Genomic DNA, 16,894 nt, shown 5'->3' on the forward strand with positions numbered 1-16,894 from the left:
GTATGTTTCTCATTGAAAGTGATATTTTTGTGTCCCCTTAAAATCCCAAAGGACTTTAAAAAGAGAGCAAATCTCAAACAAAGTTATGTGGATGCCAAGTCTTTTTCACAGTTGTTTCTCAGGGTTAATGGTAGTCTAAGAACAAATTGGGGAAGCTTCAAAGAGTTCAACACCAGTGGGACAGAAGTGTGGCTTCTAAATGCCTGGAGGTTTTTCCTAGCAGCAAATGTTTGGAGAAGCAAGCAAGATAAACGATTACAGCAGAAGATGCACTTATTTGGGTAACAGTTGGAAACTGTCTTGTCACACATCAGTACTAACATTTCTAACTCTAGAGAGCTTATTGAGTGTATCATGAATTCCTGAAGTTTTTTACAACAGAATGTGTCAAACAGGGCGTGAGAAGAAAGTGTTATTTTTTGCCATTGCCTCACTCCTCAATATGTGTAATAATATAATTTTCTATTTTCCTTCCTCCCCTTCTCCCCCCCACGATAACTGCTTCAGTGAGCTTTTGAATCACAAAACACAGTAGACTGTACTCTGAACTACTGTGCCCTCAATAATGTGACTTTTCTGAAAATCCTGCTGTCCTTCTCAAAGGAATGGCTTTAGGCAACTTAAAAGCCTATAATGTCTTACAATGTGTCTTGTCTTTTTTTTTTTCCAAAGAAGAGCACTTTTTGATCATGTGTTCCATATTCACGGTACAAGGAGAAATTACGCAGGAAAACCAACTGAAAGATCTATCTTAGCATAGGACCGGCTGACTCCCTGCTCCTCGGATTTAAAGACTTATTTCAAGAGCAAACTTGGCACTCTTTCGAGTTACTTCCTTTCCGTTTGCTCCTGCCGGTCGACCGGCTTTGAGTGGGCTGTACGACCATTCACTCTAGGGTAGACCTCGATTCTCTTCAGCTTCAATTTCCTCTGGGTGCTCTGAAATGGGGTTATAGCTCTTTCTAAAAACACCAGTGTTCCCCTAGTTTAGGGGTGTTTGAATTATTTTCGTTTTCTGTCCAAAAAGGTATTGGCGTTCCCACACCGGGAGTCGAACCCGGGCCGCCTGGGTGAAAACCAGGAATCCTAACCGCTAGACCATGTGGGAGACGACGAATACTGGTGCAAACCTAGACAAATTGAGTCTTCAGTCTCAGCTTCCTCCCGCCCCGCCCCTTCCGACATCCGCCGGCAGACCTATTTCTGCGCATGCGGAGCTGCTTTACGGCCTGCGCCCCAGCCCTCGGCGCTCGGATCTCTTCTGTGCACGTTCGCGTCCTTTATGATCTCATCCGGTCTCCTGATTGTAGACACCGCGTCTACGCCTGTGTAGATTCTAGATTGATGAGTCATTATTCATAATTCCTCAGGAGAAGCCGGCAGAGTACCAGAAGGCTGGCACTGCTTTGGGTGAAGACGTAAAATCGCTTCCACAGAGGCCGGCGTGTGCTGGACGCCGGGGCCCCTGCGAGGCAGCCGTCCGGAGCGCCGCCGACGCGCCTTGGTGCCGCCCGCCCTCTGGCCCTGCTCGCCGAGCTCTGGGCATGCCCGCGCGCCCGGGGAAGCGCCGGAGCTGCGTCCCCTGGCCCGCCGAGCCCGAGTGTCCCCGGCACCCGGGGGTCTGCCTTTCTCCCCTCCGCGCCGTGCAGGGCCGCACGCAGGCCCCATCCCGTCCCAGAAATTTCCCCTCTCAAGATACAGGACACGGGGCTGCCTGGAACATTCCAGGTCTATTTGTGCCGTTGAAAGTGCGAGGTGGTGGCTTGTGAACGTAGTTTTTAAAACCGGAGAAAGTCCCTCGTTGCAAGCAGGCATGAAGGATGGAGGGTCCCCGCGGTCTCCCCGCCCGGTCTCGGCAGCATCTCGCCGGGTGCAGTTTTTCTTCCTCCATCAGCCTCGGGATGAGGAAGCCCGCGTGGGAGAGCTGCGGTCCTGGTGTTCTCGAGGCGGCTTCAACTACCCAGAAGTTGTTTGCACGAGCGCCCGACACTTTTGGAGCCCAACTTAAAGCTGGTTCTGGTTCTCATTTACTTCCTCCTCATCCCCCACCTGCCAAAGGGTCTTAGAAGGTTTTCGCTCTCCCCTTCTTTGAGGCTGCCTAAGGCTTCCCTTGTGACATTCGTCAGAGGGGAAATAGAAATGATTCTTAGATTTATTAACACGGAGGATGCTCCCTCAGAGGGAGTCAACATCCAACACCACGGAAATGCAATGAGGCGCCGAAGGAAAGTCACAACCTACTGGCTGCAAACCTACTGTGTGTGTTCAGTTCAGTTCAGTTCAGTCGCTCAGTCGTGTCCGACTCTTTGCACGTTCAAGTCTGTTTGCTCGTTCATAGTATTCCTATGTGGCAGGTCTCGTGCACGTCTTGGGGGTTCTTCCTGTACCATTTTTTGTATCTTTGAACAATTTCACTTGTTTGTTTTGCAATCAGTGAGACAGCTGCCTTCCTCTGGCGGACATCTGTTTCGGAACAGTAAAGAAAAATCTCCAAAACAAACCTCATCAACTACCGAACATCCCGCATCTGTGGTTCTCAATCTGAGGTTTGAGAGTTCACATGTACCTTTCAATTTTGTATTTCCACGTGGTAATTCTTTTGGAAAAGTATCTTACCAGTTTTAAAGATAAAAGTTCCCCTAGTAATCCATAAGACAGGCACCATCCTTAGGATATAACCAAACCGTAAATTTCTCTGGCCTCTTAAACTATCCTCAATCTGAAATTTGTTCAGTTTTCCCCTAGTCATTGGATGAGAACTTGAGTAGTTACCAAAATCCCTATGGTCACTTTATTTTTATTTACTATTTTTATATTTATTTATATGTCTGTCTCCCACATGTGAGATCTAGTTCCCTGACCAGGGAGCCAACCTTGGCCCTGGCTGGGGTAGAGCAGCAATCTTAGCCCTGGACTAACAGGGAGGTTCCCCTATGGTCACTTTAAACAATAAAGCACAGTTCAGGACAATATACTATTTAGCAACTCTCCTCATTCTAGATAGTTCTTTCCCACCACCCCAGCTTGGGCAGGACTTCAGGTTAGGAACAGTGATGAACTGGATTAGGCTCCTGCCAGCTCACAAGATCTTATTTTAGCTTCTCTTTCTAACCCTGTATTCCTGACATCACATTGGTAGATGGCCATGGTGGTGGAGAATATTTACACCAAAGAAATAGGCGGATGCTCCAAGGCAGGGCTTATTACCTTGGAGAGCTGCTGTACTGATTTAAGAATAGTGAGCTGGTTAAATGGACTCTGGGCTTAGGATCTGTTTGTCCAGGAAAGAGGGTGTGTTCTGTTTCTCATTTCTTTCTTCGGCCTTCCCCCCATCAGTGCTTCAAGGCCCTCCAAGATTGGAGTGTGTGGAGAGCATGAGAAAGGAAGACTGAAACTTCCTACTGGCCTGCTGCCACCAAAAGTCAGCTTCTTGCTTTCTGGGCCTGAACTCTTTTTCGCTTTTAGGGCTCTTAGGGCTGTTTAGGTTTTAGGGCTCTTTTCTCAGTGGTTCTCTATGAGTTCACCGGAGGCTTCCTTGCGTGGACGCCTAGGACGGTGTCTCCCAGAAGGCTGGCAGTGGCCGCCCAGTGTAGGTCTTACACCTGTGACACCAGGAGCACCACTGCCTTTGTTTAACTGCAGATTCCCGACCCCACCCAGAGCTCCCGAATGAGAGCTTCTAGGAGCAGGGCCTGGGAGTCTGAATTTTAACAAGCACACCACCCCCGCTCCTCCCAAATGACTCAGATGCCACTAGAGCTTGAGAAACCCTTACGTGACCCCAAGTTCCCTTCAACCTCTAAAAGGCCATGACCTCTGAAGCACAATTTCCATCATTTCCTTTTCCTGCTGAAAAACCTGGGGGGAGAAAAAATGACCCCTAGTTGTCATTTTTGTTGTTTAGTTGCTAAGTCATGTCCAATTGTTTGGGACCCTATGGACTGTAACCTGCCAGGCTGCTCTGTCCATGGGATTTCTCAGGCAGGAACACTGGAGTGGGTTGTCGTTTGTCTTCAGGAGATCTTCCCAGCCTTGGGGTCGAACTCGAGTCTCCTGCATTGGCAGGCAGATTCTTTACCACTCAACCACCAGGGAAGGCCCAGTCCCCTGTTGAGTAAAATCTATAAATTCCCTGCCCAAACCTTCCCAGCTTTCTATAACCCAGCCCTCACATAACCTGCTAATATTATCCTCTAATGCCTGCTCTTCAGCAATCACGTGCCGGTCACCCTGCTTTCTCTGTCCCACTTGCCCCTCGTGATGTCCTGCCCTGATCTCTTTGTTCCATTTCACTCTGCACCTTCCCTACTCGTCTTCCCACATCTGACCCCAACTCCAAGGCCAGCTCAACCCCCATAAAGCCACCTCAGGGCTGTGGGTTCATTTCCTCTGAATCTCAAAGCACAGGCCTCTAAAAACTGGTGACATAGGCTTATGCCTAGCCACCCTTATTATTTAAGTTATTTAATAGGAAAGCCCATGAATAAAAATCAGATTCCATAATCCCCCCTGGGAACCCAGTCCCGCAGTCACTCCTTTTGCCAAGAGTCCTTCCTTTTATCTAACTTAAATACTTCCTGCTGTACTTCTGTGTGAAAGCTGCCTCCTTTTAACCAACAGTAAGAACAAAATGTTCCTGGGAGAAGGGAAAAAACACACATTTTTGAAGTTTAGCCAGACCAGTAAGTGAGCTGAATTTCTTTAGTTCCACACACACACACACAAAAAAGCCTCCTTGTTGACAGAAGGAACCGCTATTCCTGTTCCCATGCATCTAAGGCTGACTCTCACTGGGCAGCTCTCCCATTTCATCCACCATTTGATACATTTGATCCTGGAAAAAAGCCCCAAATACATTCTACTTGCCGGGCATCTAGATTAACCAAAGCAGAGAGTGCAATTCAGGTCCCCTGCCTGCCAGTCATTTAGGAGCTCAGATGGTTTCCATTTCAGCGGGCCCAGGAGTCACCCTTTATAAGGGCATCGAAAATAAATGCCAATTAAGTTCCACTCTCCCAAGGAGAGCTCTGGCGGGCACAGACCCAGCCTAGGGCATTAAGTTAACCTCAAAGCTCTTTTGGGTAACAGCACCTGCCCATGCTGACCAATTGGGGTGAGTTAATCTTCATGGCCTAACACTTGGTTCAGTTTCTAAAAGTGGACTTGAACTCAGGAGGCCACTGGGATAACAGAGCTTCCTCGGGGCTTTTTTTAGGTTATATAACCCTGCCCTTCACCTCCACCCCAAGTCTAGTATCTCCTACTCATGCTAGGACTCAGGACAAGTACTCTTGAGCCCCCGAAACTGGGTTAGGTCTTGTTCTGTGGGCCCACCCCCTCAGTCTGTGGGCTGGATGAATTTTCCCCGCCTCTCTCTCCAGGGCAGATGTTAAGCTCCTGATGGCACAGTTTGGGTCTCACTCTGTTGTCTCCCCAGATTCTTGGCACAGCGCTTGGCAAGAAGAAGCTCCCTCAGACAGGTAAATACCTGTAATACAGGTATTTACAGGTAATACAGGTAAATACCTCCACAGCGTGGTATCCTTCCTGCCACATCAGCCACACTCAGCAAATGTTTAAGTGGTCACCTACCTGATTCATTCATTCATTTAGTAATCAACCCATCACTCAATCCCAGGGGAATAGTCTTGGTTTCAACCCAGCACCCAAGGGGCAAAGCAACTGACTACAAGTTCTGCTGTGCTATGCTAAGTCGCTTCAGTCATATCTAACTCTTTGTGACCCCTGGCCGGCTATGAACTGTAGCCCACCAGGCTCCTCTGTCCATGGAATTCTCCAGGCAAGAATACTGGAGTGGGCTGCCATGCCCTCCTCCAGGAGATCTTCCCAACTCAGGGATCGAACCTGCGTCTCTTACATATCCTGCATTGGCCAGCGGGTTCTTTACCACTAGCACCATCTGGGAAACCCAAAGTTATTTTTTATATATATATTTATTTATTTATTCAGATACCGATTAAATTCTCCCTTATGATAACTACTAATCTAAAGGTCACATGGCAATGATTAGAATGAAATAAGCCTTCCACATTCACAATCCAAACAAAATATACTGGTTAAGTATAATAAAGGCTGGTGTAACAGCATCTCGTATGACAGTACTCCTTACCTAGGTCTAGATTGACTCCTGGAACACCTTAAAACTTAGTTATCTACCATGCAAGATTGGTATGCTATGAGCTTTTATCCAGTTCATGGTACCAAACTATAAATAAATTCCATTCAATTAATATAAATGGATTCTGAAAAAAAAAAGTCTATTATTGGAAACTTCCAAATACATGGTCCAAGTCAGTCACTGCTGTTTTATTCTATTTTTATTTTATTTATTTATTTATTTATTTTGGCCACACTGCAGAGCAGGTGGGATCGTAGGTCCCCGATCCGGGATCCAACCCGAGCCCCAGAACTAGAAATGCAGATTCGTAACCACTGGAGCACTGTGGAGCCCCAGCCACGGCTGCTTTACAAGTGGCAATTCGTGGACCAGAGCTCTCTACTGAGATATTTACCCAACTTACCTGGATCCAAATTCTGGCTTCTAAAAGAACGGTCAGGGGGGCCATAATTTGTAAACACCAAATCTTAAAAGTATAAAACTGCTGTTAATTTTGTAAATTCGGAGCCTTTGCTCTTGATTCTCTCTATCTCCTCTGAAATCCTCCCTTGGGTACAAAAATTCATCACTTCTGTGGAACTCAGTTAAGGACCAGGAAGGATACAAATAATAAAACCACTTCTCATTTACATCATGCTTCACAGGTTATAAAATCAGCTCATAGACAATGAACTCATGTGGCTCACAAGTTAAGGGTGAGATATAATCAAACATCTGTGGTGTTCTAGCTTAAAAGATATCGGTCATTATCAGGGTGTGGGTCAGACATGGGAATTTACACAAGCTTTGTGACAAGGCCATAAAACCGTATATAATCTAATAAAGTTGCAATGGGTTTATCTCCTTGGATCATCTGAATATGTTTCCTCCTGCCTCCACCTAATGTACGCCGCAAAATAGGCCCATGCTGCCAAGTAATAATACAGGAGTTCCAAGTCAGCTGTCCTTGGCTGCTCCCTTCCCTGACCTAGAGAAAAATATTAAGTTCAAGGTAATGCTGGAGACTCCTGAGGCAACTGCCCAGATGTCCCCAGGAAATGAATCATCCCCTCCTCCCCCCACCTAACCACTAGTCAAACAGGCTTTTAAAATCCCTGTGCTAGTTCTCTCTCCTCCGCTCAAAACTCAGCATTCAGAAAACTAAGATCATGGCATCTGGTCCCATAACTTTATGGCAAATAGATGGGGAAACGATGGAAACAGTGACAGACTTTATTTTCTTGGGCTCCAAAATCACGGCAGATGGTGACTGCAGCCATGAAATTAAAAGACGCTTGCTCCTTAGAAGAAAAGCTATGACCAACCTAGACAGCGTATTAAAAAGCAGAGACATTACTTTGCTAACAAAGGTCTGTATAATCAAAGCTATGGTTTTTCCAGTAGTCATGTATGGATGTGAAAGTTGGACCATAAAGAAGGCCGAGTGCCAAATAATTGATGCTTTTGAACTGTGGTGTTGGAGAAGACCTTTCAAGAGTCCCCTTGGACTGCAAGGAGATCAAACCAGTCAATCCTAAAGGAAATCAATCCTGGATATTCATTGGAAGATTGATGCTGAAGCTGAAGCTCCAGTACTTTGGCCACCTGATACAAAGAGCTGACTCATTAGAAAAGACCCTGATGCTGTGAAAGACTGAAGGCAAGAGGAAAAAGGGATGACAGAGGATGAGAATGGTTGGTTGGCATCAATGACTCCAATGGACATCAGTTTGAGCAAGCTCCAGGAGATGGTGAAGGACAGGGAAGCCTGGTGTGATGCAGTCTATGGGGTTGCAGAGTTGAACACTACTGAGAGATTGAACAACAAAACCCCTCTGTGATGCTTGGGGCATCACTCTGGAACCAGGCTACCCTCTCCAGCAGGCTCCCTGTTTGGCTCTGCCAATAGGGGGCGCTAGAGGGAGACTGCTTCCAGTTTCTGAGGGTGACCATGGAAGAAGTGAAAGTGTTAGTTGCTCATGGTGTCCCACTCTCTCAACCCCATGGACTGTAGCCTACCAGGCTCCTCTGTCCATGGAATTTCCCAGGCAAGGATGGGTAGCCGATCTACTGGAGTGGGTTGCCATTCCCTTCTCCAGGGGATCCTCCCAACCCAGGGATGGAACCTGGGTCTCCCACACTGCAGGCAGATTCTTTACCGTCTGAGCCACCAGGTAAGCCCCATGACCACACTGTAATTCATCCTAGCAGCAACTGCTGGTTTCAGTAGCAGCAGTTGCTTCCAACATTTCCAGAACCAACACAACACCACCTCCCTTCCTCGCTCAGAGATACCAGCACTGATTGGCCAGCATGCCCTCAGCAGAGGTGGGAGTGTCAGGAATTTCCTATAATTCTTACCTCTACGGCACCTATGTCCTGTCTTTGCCTTTTTTCTTTCCTAATACCTGGCTAACCATTTTTCTTTATATTAAGTTTACTACTAAAGCTCAGACAGTAAAGCATCTGCCTGCAATGCGGGAGACCTGGGTTGGGAAGATTCCCTGGAGAAGGGAATGGCAACCCACTCCAGTAGAATGGCTATCCATCATTGCCTGGGAAATCTCATGGACAGAGGAGCCTGGTAGGCTACAATCCATGGGGTCGCAAAGAGTCAGACGCGACTGAGAGACTTCACTTTCTTTCTCACTTTCACTACTAAAATACCTGCTGTGGTTTCTGTCTCCTGATGGACTCTGATGTGTGTGCTCAGTCACTTCAGTCATGTCCAACTCTTTGTGACCCCATGGACTGTAGCCCGCCAGGCTCCTCTGTCCATAGAACTTTGCAGGCAAGAATACTGGAGTAGGTCACCATTTCCTACTCCAGGGGATCTTCCCGAACCAGGGATCAAACCCACGTCTCTTGTATCTCTTGCACTGGCAGCAGATTCTTTACCACTGTGCCACTTGGGAAGCCTGGTGGACTCTGATACAAGTCCATTAAAGGAACTCATTCAGTCTGATTTATGTCAACACTTCTTTAAGAACACAAATGCTGGTTGCTATCTTCCAAGAGGTCCTTATTTATCTGTTAATTCGTGCTCCTTCAAGGCCAGGGACTGGCCCTCAACTTGAAAGAATCAGAACTACGTCAGAAAATAAAAGCAAATCAGTTCCTTTTATCACTTCCATGGGGAAAAGGACCTCTGAGCCAGCATGACCACAAGTTAGCCTGGCCAGGTTTCATGGGTGCCGGAAGCCCCAAACACCTGGGTTGGAGAGAAAGGGCTTTCTGCTCATGGCAACACTACAACCAAGTGTCAGCATTCCCATTATTTTTTCAAGCCCCAGTTCTCACGAGGCACTGACAACAGGGCTAGGCAATGCCTGTACAAGCAGTGGGTTGAGTCAGAGGGACAATGAGTTTAGGGAACCTAGATATTTTTATAATGTGCAGTAAGCACGTCTGCCCCATGCTTTAGAGAAACATCTCTTTTCAAGGCTGGCTGCTATTGAAAGATCCTTGAAAAAGGAAGCACAAGAGGCCCTAGGAGAATGGTCTCCCAACATTTACTGAAGCTTGCATGTGAGCACAGAGCAAGGACAATCAGCTGGGTAACTGAACTGCTCATGTTTCCACACCAGTGATCTATCAGGACCTAGAATAGTCGAGTCTTTGGACCAGGGTTCCCCTTTCTTCTTTAGTGCCATTCAGCCTCTCTGAATCTAGATTTTTCTAAGTTGTTGCTATTCAGTTGCCCAATCATGTCCAGCTCTTTGCCACCTCATGGACTGCAGCACGCCAGGCCTCCCTGTCCCTAACTGTCTCCTGAAGTTTGCCCAAGTTCATGTCCATTGCATCAGTGATGCCATCCAGCCATCTCATCCTCTGACCCCTCTTCTCCTGCCCTCAATTTTTCCCAGCGTCAGGGACTTTTCCAGTGAGTCAGCTGGTCGCATCAGATGACCAAAAAACTGGAGTTTCAGCTTCTAAATTAAATTTTCTAAATTACAGGATATCAATCTCTTTTCTCATTAGCATGGAAGTAATTTGAATAAATGTTAGTCAAGTCTTTTCTGACCAGTAACTAAACCATCCTGTCCCTAGAAAGTGATTACACTGTCCAAATGTTACCCATTATATGATTTAACTATATAGAGGGGACAGTCATTATTTGTAAGTAAAGTAGCCCTCACTTATCCCTGGGGGTTATGTTCCAAGATCCCCAGTGGACACCAGAAAGCATGGATAGTACCCAACCTTATAAATACTGTTTTTTCCTATATACACATACCCATGATAAAGTTTAATTTATAAATTAGGGACAGTAAGAGATTAGCATCAGTAACTAAGTAATAAAATATAACAATCTTAACAACATACTGTAATAAGTTACATGAACTTGGCCTCTCTCACAGTATCATATTGTCCTGTACTTGCCCTCCTTCTTGTGGTGATGTGAGGGTCCTGTCCTGGGCAGGACAGAGTAGGACGGTGTGGGACTTCATGCTGCTCAGAGTAGCGCACAATTTAAAACATATGAATTGTTTATTTCTAGAATTTTCATTTAATATTTTTGGACTGCAGTTGACCACAGGTAACCAAAACCACAGAAAGTGGAAAAGGAGGGACTACTGTAGCTGGAAACCACCCATCCTCAAAGACCACCTTAGAGATTTAGTTTGAGCATGAAGTTGCTTTCTGTTTCTGTTTCTGTTAAAAAAATTCTGCTGTTTATCCTTAATATAGAGCTAAGGAAATCCATCTTCTGTCTATAGATATCTTTCCAGTACACTTTGGCTTTTAGAATCTTGTTGTTTAGTCGCTCAGTCATGTCCTACTCTTTTTGCGACCCCATAGACTGTAGCCCCCCAGGCTCCTTGGTCCATGGGATTCTCCAGGCAAGAATATTGGAGTGGTTGCCATTTCCTTAGAGGAAAGTAATGCCCTAGATAGTAATAGACTAAGATTCTTGACCTCCTAGATCAATGTGAAGTGTGAGATCATAGCTGATGCCTGACATATATAGGAAGCATTTGATAAATAGTAGTTGTACCGTCATGACTCTGGCAAGTATCAGAAACTCAGCACATTGTGCAAAATTAAGAATTTGTTAAAACAGGGTATCTTCTAGAAACCCAAGGCAGGAATGCAGCCTACCCTGGAATGCCCACCCTGCCTTTGCCTCTCTGTATAATGTAACCATTCATTGTCATTCATTCAACTCCTACACACCACGCATAGTGTTTGCAGCTGGAACACAATAGGAAACACAAATGGATTTTTAAAAAAATTTTTTACAGTGTAAGTCCCAGAGCTTACAGTCTAGTGGAGAGGTACAAATCAATCACACAAGTAAATATAAAACCACAACTTTGGCAATGCTGAGAAAGGCAGGTACATGGTGTGAGTATGTGAAAAAGGAGGACTTGACCTACTTGGGGAGGCCAGGGAAGGCTTTCCTGAGGAAGTGAGGGCTGAGCAGAGATCCAAGTCAAAGCAAGCAATAATAAGATGATAGGAGAAAGGGAAGAACTTTCCAGGCATGGAGAGGAGTAAAGGCCTCCTGGCAGGAGGAAGCATGGCTGGAGAGCAGAGAGATCAGGTGCCGAAGGTCACAATAAAACCAAGGTCAAAAATGGGGAATTTAGCCCAGAGCTACACATTCCATTCTACTACCAAGCCATCCTAGCCAACAAACATCACCTTCTTTCCACTCAGAACTTTCCACAGAGGGAGTTCCCTGGCAGTTCAGTGGTTATGACTCTGTGCTTCCACTGCAGGGGGTGTGGGTTCGATCCCTGGTGGGGGAACTAAGATTCCACAGCCTGGCCAAAAACCAAACAAAAACCACAAAATTTTTCATGGAGACAAAGTTTCATCAGTTAACACTCACACAAAAGGATAAAAATGACCAAGTAGAACACAAACTGAGAACCTTGCCATAGAACTCAATTTGTTGTTTCCTTGTTGAGTTTGACCAGTCGGGGACTGGGGAGCCCTGGGGAGTAGTCTGTCAGTGGTACTCAAAGTGTGGTCCCTGGGCCACTAGCAGCAGCAGCTCCTGGGAACTTATTAGAACTGCAAATCCTCAGGACCCACCAACGGGTTTCCCTGGTGGCTCAGATGGCAAAGAAACTGCCTGCAATGAGGGAGACCCGAGTTTGATCCCCAGGTTGGTATTATCCCTTGGAGAAGGGAATGGAAACCCACTCCGATATTCTTGCCTGGAGAATCCCATGGACAAAGGAGCCTGGCAGACTACAGTCCATGGGGTTGTAAAGAGTCGGACATGACTGAGCAACTCACGCACACACAGGACCCACCAAAGACCTGTGAGTCAGAAACTTGGGAGGTGGATCCAGCAATCTGTATTGGAACAAGCAAGACATCCTGCAGGGGCTTCTAAAACACAGAATGGTCTGCATGAGATATTTTCAAACCTGTCCAATCATCCAAATCATCTGAGGAACTTGTTAAAATATTCCTAGGCTACATTCCCATATCTACAAAACCCAGAATCTCAGGGTGGGAACCTGTATACAGGTGATCAGCCTGATGTGGGAGCCACTGGTCGACATCAAAGTCATTCAGCATCTGACATGGTGAGCAATTAATCTTCATATGCCACTTTTCCTTGCTAGGTGATTAAGGGCAGTAAGTATCACAAACTCTACAAGCCAAACTCAGTACGTAATTTGATTCGTATCCTCTATCTTCTCAGCTCTTTGATTTTAAAACAGTACCTTTCAGAGAGCTTCTTCTGATGCTTTTTGATGAATGTCTCCTTGTCTGTCTCATCATCATACCCACCAAAAACCACATGAGATCTAATAGGCGCTTACCAAATTCAAACATTGTTACCTTAGTTGTGGTCAAAAAACTATTTCTTGAAAACGTCCCCAACATTCCAAAATATTCAAAAGAAAAGTGCCCAGCCTAGTAACACAAGTATGGATCTAAATCAGTTTTTTCTTTTTCCTGCTTCTGTAAGGAAACAGATTTCTTTCACAGTGATTTGGCAGTGTTTTAAACATACAAATAAATATGGGAAGAATTGAGACGATGTCTAAAAACAAAAACTAAAAAAAATATTTCCAGAGTTGAAACCATAAATGTAATCCTAAATTTATTTTCAAGCAACAGAATTTTTAAGAATTTTCCTATCTTTAAATTCTTCCATATCCCGGGATTTATGCAGTTCATCTGCCAATAACATTGACTGGTCTATTGTAGGTAATTTTACATGTCTCAGAAACTCTCAAACAAGATAATGATATATGACTTCAGTTCAGTTGCTCAGTCTTGTCCAACTCTTTGCGACCCCATGAATCGCAGCACGCCAGGCCTCCCTGTCCATCACCAACTCCCGGAGTTCACCCAAACTCATGTCCATCGAGTCAGTGATGCCATCCAGCCATCTCATTCTCTGTCATCTCCTCCTCCTCCTGCCCCCAATCCCTCCCAGCATCAGGGTCTTTTCCAGTGAGTCAACTCTTAACATGAGGTGACTTACTTCACTCAAGATATAAGGCCATAGGCCAGTGAAAAGGGACAAAAAAAAATGAGTGGTCACTAACGTTAAAAAAAAAAGGCCTCAATTATTAGTTATCTTCAGATAGTTTAATGGTTAGGGGAAGCAATCTTTGATTGTGTAAAACCAGAATTTGTGAAGTGGCTGCTGCTATCATTCCAATAAAACAAGGAAGTGGGACTTGCCCAGTCCAGTGGTTAAGACTCCATGCTTCCACTGCAAGGGGTGCGGGTTTGATCCCTGGTCAGGGAACTAAGATCCTGCATGCCATGCAGCCAAAGAAACCCCCCAAAAACAAGGAAGAAATTTCAGTAGTTTTAAGAAATTGGAGAAAAGTGCATAGGAAGGAAAAAAAGGGAGCCTTGATTAAATAACTGTGCCTTTGAAGATATTAATTCAAATAAAGCCTGTAGTTTGGCTTTACAAATTAAAGCACAAAAATAAGCAGAAAAACATGCGGATACTGAACTGCAAATATTGAACCCAGGAAATGATGGTATTCCCTCCTAATAACCAGAAATCAAGTTGCCAGAAACTGGAGTGTGGAAACCTTCATACAAGGGTTGCAAGATCCTGAAGCGAAGATGTCATAGTTTTTCCAGGATTTGTACAGACTTAGGTAAGTCAGCCGGATACAGAGGACCAATTGAAGAGACTTGCTTTTTTTTTATTATTATTTATTTCTGGCTGTGCTGGGTCTTCGTTGCTGCACAGGAATTCTCTAGTTGCGAGGAGTGGGACCTGCTCTCTAGCTGTGGTGTGGAGGCTTCTCACTGTGGTGGCTTCTCTTGTTCCGGAGGACAAGCTCTAGGCGATCAGGCTTGAGTAGTTGCAACACACAGGCTCAGCAGTTGTGGCTCCCAGGCTCGAGAGCACAGGCTCAGTAGCTGGAGTGCAGGGGCTCAGTTACTCTGTGGCAGGTGGGGTCTTGCCAGACCAGAGATAGAACCCGTGTCCCCTGCATTGGCAGGCAGATTCGTATCCAGTGTCCCACCAGGGAAGTCCCACTTGATCTCTTTATGAGATGACCCAGCAAGTGTCCCAAACATTAGCCACACCAGTGCGTGTTTCACAGGACACACTGCACTGCACACACAGTCTCTAGGCGTACAGCTCTAAAGAACAGAACTTCGAGTTGGGGTCTTTTGTCTGTGCATCAGAGTATCTGTCTTCTTTATTATTCCGTTTAACCATACTTACTGATTTTCCCCTCTTCCAATTTTGAGAAAGAAAGAATCCTTCGTTTGCTAGGTCACTCCCAAGCTGCCTCCAGGTCTGCTAACAAGAGACTGTTCAGGAGCAAGTCTGCCCTCCAGAGCTCAGCCTCCATTAGAAGTGGCTTCTCTTCTGGCGATCTCTCGGTCCATTTCAGCCTTATACATCAAGCAGTCACCAGACAAAGGAAGTGAATAAGGCAACTTTCAAATGCTAATTCAGAGTGTGGGCTGTGAAAATTAGAAAACCCTCAGAAGAAAGACTGCCCTGGCCTGTCCATCAGTGGGGGTCTTGCCTCCCCTCTCCCTGAGGACTCACTGACCCTAGCACCCAGCAGTGGGGAAGAGCTCCACAGAGCACTACCATCTTCACACTTAAATTCAAACACACTGTCCTCCTCAGAATTTAACTCTCATTTTGTAATGGAAAAGAGGAAGGTGTTAGTAAATACAAGAAATAGGTTGAGCTTTTAAATACATCCAAAATATATTTTCCACTTCTCATACACAAAATGAGGCACAATATGAAATATACAGGATGATCTCAACTATGTTATCATAAAAAGTTATAGAAGCTTATCTGATTGTAAGGAGTTAATTTATAAATGATAGTTTTGTTTTTTTTTCAAATCCCTATCTTCTAGGGATGTATACTAAAATATACAGGGATAAAATAGTAAGATTCTTGAGCATAAGCTTCATATTAGCCTCCAGTGGGGTGGGGTGACGTAAGGTGGGCTGGCATGGCTAAGGCGTAACTGAACATGACCGGCCATGGACAGATGAAGTGCTGACGCTGCAGGGCGGGTGGGAAGACGGGCATCACTACATCACTCTCTTTCTATACGTCACATACTTTTTCGTGTGCTTGAAATTTTCCAAAAGAAAATGCTTTTTAAAAAAGCCACAGGGACTTCCCTGGCTGTTCCATGGTTAAAACTCCATGCTTCCAATGCAGAGGTTGAGGGTTTGATCCTTGGTCCAGGAACTAAGATCCCACGTGCCACATGGTGAAACAAGTAAAAATTACTTAAAAAAAAAAAAAACAAAGCCACAAAAAGGAGAGAGAGAAAAAAATAAAACAAAGATACTTACCCAAAAAACTGCAGAGTGAAAAAAGAGACTCAGGTAAAAGTCTTTATTAAAACAATCAACTACTCTCTCCCTATGTTCCAAATTCCTTGAAATGATCATTTTTAAAAACAACTGAATACTTACAACAGGGAAGAAATATAAGATAAAGGACGACATCAGGAAACCAGTGGCTTGAGAAACCCCTAAATTCCTCAAAGTGGTTCTCAAAATGCACCCCCCCTCCAAAAAAAAAACTCACCAGCGCTACCTGAAACCTGCCATACGTGCAAATTCTCAGGCCACATCCCAGCTCTTCTTAATTATAACCTTTGGGGGCAGAGCCCTGCAATCTGGTTTTAACGAGGCCCCCAACTGATTCTGATGAACCAAAGTCTGAGAACCACTATAAAGCTGACCAGGAAACTTGGAAGGAAAGTTATGACCAACCTAGATAGCATATTCAAAAGCAGAGATATTACTTTGCCAACAAAGGTCCGTCTAGTCAAGGCTATGGTTTTTCCTGTGGTCATGTATGGATGTGAGAGTTGGGACTGTGAAGAAAGCTGAGCGCCGAAGAATTGATGCTTTTGAACTGTGGTGTTGGAGAAGACTCTTGAGAGTCCGTTGGACTGCAAGGAGATCCAACCAGTCCGTCCTAAAGGAGACCAGTCTTGGGTATTCATTGGAAGGACTATATTGAGGCTGAAACTCCAATACTTTGGCCACCTCATGCGAAGAGTTGACTCATTGGAAAAGACCCTGATGCTGGGAGGGATTGGGAGCAGGAGGAGAAGGGGACAACAGAGGACGAAATGGCTGGATGGCATCACCGACTCGATGCACGAGTTTGGCTAAACTCCAGGAGTTGGTGATGGATAAGGAGGCCTGGCATGCTGCAATTCATGGGGTCACAAAGAGTCGGACACGACTGAGCGGCTGCACTGAACTGAATAAACCTGACCAGGTTGACAAGAAACAAAAGGAAGGCCTCCGCCCAAACCAGCCCCAGAG

The 16,894-nt window shown here is 45.4% G+C and overlaps 1 non-coding gene across 1 annotated transcript; it reads right to left on the reverse strand.

The window, feature by feature from the left end:
* Positions 1–1,036: 1,036 nt before the first annotated feature.
* TRNAE-UUC (transfer RNA glutamic acid (anticodon UUC)) lies at positions 1,037–1,108 on the reverse strand. Its single transcript has one exon. It is a non-coding gene; the product is annotated as a tRNA-Glu (tRNA).
* Positions 1,109–16,894: the final 15,786 nt, after the last annotated feature.

The sequence above is a fragment of the Bos javanicus genome, chromosome 12 (genome assembly GCF_032452875.1).
Source record: "Bos javanicus breed banteng chromosome 12, ARS-OSU_banteng_1.0, whole genome shotgun sequence".
NCBI classification, from domain to species: Eukaryota; Metazoa; Chordata; class Mammalia; order Artiodactyla; family Bovidae; genus Bos; species Bos javanicus.